The sequence below is a fragment of the Rhagoletis pomonella genome, unplaced genomic scaffold (assembly GCF_013731165.1).
Source record: "Rhagoletis pomonella isolate Grant_MI unplaced genomic scaffold, Rhpom_1.0 Rhpom_scaffold_00001, whole genome shotgun sequence".
Lineage (NCBI taxonomy): Eukaryota > Metazoa > Arthropoda > Insecta > Diptera > Tephritidae > Rhagoletis > Rhagoletis pomonella.
The window spans coordinates 41,238,719-41,242,095 of NW_023458555.1; positions in this window are offsets into that span (position 1 = coordinate 41,238,719).

A 3,377-nucleotide genomic window follows, 5' to 3' on the forward strand; every position below is an offset into this window, starting at 1 on the left:
CACCAAGTTTACAACAACAAACCTGAATAACTCCTTTTAGCCACTGCCAAAAATATGTTGCAACACCGTCACTTGCACCCTGTACACTGCAGCGCACAGTTTATTTACTTACTCCACTCACCAACAAATGTACATACTTACATATACCACGAGCACACTTTCGCCACCGCTTTTATTACTACAGACACCATGTACGGGTATAATACCGAATTTCCACTGGGCATTAAATGAGACAATTTTTTTTGACAAATTAGGACAAAATGCCACAGATTTCCAATAGCGAAAATGGTCACGAGTGACATCGCCACTAATGAGGATTTAGTGACATCGTCGCACATCCTGCGAATCCTGAACGACATATTTATAGCTGACAACGACACTGGTGACAATGTCATGCCGGAGCACTCCTATCAAATACTTTTAAATCATGCAGAGGCCATCAACGACTAAATTACCATTTGTATGAAAAAGCCATGAACGACTTCCATATAAACGAAGCCTAAAGTCATTGAAGACTTGTTAACGTGGCCGTACAAGACACTTAAGTGACTAACGCATGAAATTCGCAACAGGGAAAATGCACCAGAAAAAAGTGTGTTTCTGCAAGAAGTGGTTATAAACCACAAACGGTGAAAAAAATTTAGAAATAAAATTACAGTACAAATTTTCGTTATGTATACCTTTACCGGAAGCTTAATATTAAAAAAGGGGCTGTAGCGACATATAGTGAATCAGCTAACGTAAAGGCTCATTATTTCTTGGGAGTCATAGTATTGTAAAGGGGCCTTTCTCTACAATCCCTACAAAGCTTCTACAAAGCAAAATTCATTCAGAATTACTTTTAAGCATACAACTGCGTAAATGGAAGGCTTCTTGTAATAGAATACTCAATCACAGTCTTCTCGGTAGGCTTATAGCCCGAACACTGTCAACTTATTTTTTCACGTATTCTTATGTAGAACATTATTTTGGCGACGACAGGGCTACGCGACAACTGTGGTTGTGGCCGGAATAAATCTCTTCTTTTATGTCAAACTCATCCAAATTCATGATGTCGCTGCCGCATTCGAAAGTATCATGACGCCATCGACAAAGCGTTTAGATAATGAAGATAAAAAATTGGAAGCTGTTGACCGTAGCTTTCAATGTGTTCAGCACTTTACATTTAAAAGCTACAGTGCAACAAATCCCATTCGAAGGTAATAATTCTAGGATTCCCAGGCACAGAAATATTCCAGGAAACTGCATTGGCCCGGAAGGGAAGTAATCTGTAGTTGCATAATTCTGTCTTAAATGCCGTCAAGCTAACTATTTTCAAACGAACTATGATGTGATTTTAGTGAAAATATAGTGGATTTCAGTGGATTTAAAGCTTTTGGGGCATTGTTTACTATAAATCCAGAACTGTAAAGCTCGGCAAAACCAAAGTAGCAGTTTGCGGAATGTGTCACCTTCTGTTCGCTACATCGTGGGATGATATCGTATTTTTCTTATGTATTTCACTCTGCTTTCTATTTGACTTTGACCGCGGGTATTTCTTTGTGTATAGGGTTGTTGCAAACACACCATGGCTCTTCTGTTAATGCCTTTCGCGTTCTCGACCCGAGCGTTTCGTTCGAGTGGTCGTACCCTCACAGTTCAATACCATACATCCGCATTGGTTTAAAACTGCATTGTTCAACAGTACTTTATAGTCTAAGCACAATGCCGATTTTTTGTATAGAAGCCAATGTAAGTTAACTGAGTTTAGTTTCATTTGCATTAACTTAGTTGTTAAATGTTTTCACCAAATACCAAGATATTAATCTTCGTTAGATTGAGGAATTGCGGCCTTAGTGCAAGTGTAACATGTTTCCACTTTTGCTCATTGACTTCTATACGCCAATAAGCCATACCTTCAATGAGGTTCACGTATTCCTTTGGATGGTCTAATAGAGCATTTTTTACGGCTAACTAAAGTAGTATCATCCGTAAAAGTAGATTTTAAAGCTTTTGTGTTAGCTGAATGGCTGATGTATGGATGGCATACAAGGTCGCACCCTTGATAGTGAACTCGTCGGTAATAAAATCGCTCCTAAAAGCCCGATTTTGAAATATGTAGTAGAACAAGTAGAAATTGTGAAGAAAATCGATTCTCCTGTTTCAGTTAATAAATGTTACATAAAAAAAACTAGTTGAAAACAATTGTAGGGTTCTCCCAAAGCGTACAAAATTAAACAAAAAAAAATCACCAAAATTAAATTTTTTTTTCGTTTGTATACAAATTTTAGGTAAGCAGTTTTATGGATAATTAAAATGCAAGTTGCAAGTGGCTAAGGGTTTGCGTTGATGATGAAGCGGAGCAGAAACCCCATTTACGGCCATGTAACACGCACGCCATGCACGGTGCACGGATTGCACGGTTTGCAAAGCTGTCCCATACGAAAACCGGTTTTTACCGTGCAATCCGTGCAATCTGTGCACCATGCAAGGGCTTTGCAAGACCCAGAGAATACCCCTAATATGTCTTGCCTGTAACACTTCTTTTAAATAAACTCATACGCCATGTTGTACAAATCTATATACATACCTTTCAGCGAATTTGTGCTAATACAAAACATTTTATTTGGTATCAGAGTGTCCAGATTTGGCGATTTCGCGCCAATTTGGCGATTTTTTTTAGATATTACGCGTAAAAATTTAGGAAGCCGCCATTGGAGGTTTTTGGCGATTTTTTCCCTTCAAATAAATTTTTTCCAATTATAAAAATATATAAAACTTAATTTTCTGCGATAATTTTACCAAAGAGGCTAATGAACTGCGTGATAAACTTGACTTAAGTAGCATATTAAAAGACTGTTAAAAAATTGTAATCACCCTAATCAAAGTACTTTTGAAACGATTACCTATTCAATTAAATACTTATAAAAAATCTTTGATTTTGTCACCATAAAAGTGTGTGAATCACAAGAGGGCGAGTTTCAGGGACCTGCCAATTCACTATTTGACTTTGAACGAAAGAAAAGCAGCGGAAACTGAATATTTAAATCTTTTAACTTTCCCATGGAATAACTTTTCTCAGAACCATTCCATACGACTCTGAAGAATTTTGGATAATTGCTTACGGTGTGAAAATCGCAACAGGCATATTATTATCGTTGCCGCACTCACATGCTTTTGTTGAGCCGTAATCAATTCAACAAAAACTAAGATTCGAAATAGGATGAGGTTGGAAAGCCTTAATTCAATAGTTCGAATAAAGTGTTTTATGAAGGCTAATAGTTTCTGCTGCAAAACGTTTCCAATATCAAACAGTATGTTATCAAGGTTGAATAGCTCAATATGTGACAACAACAGAAATGTAAATAGATCAGACACTACAGGTGATTTTCAAAAAA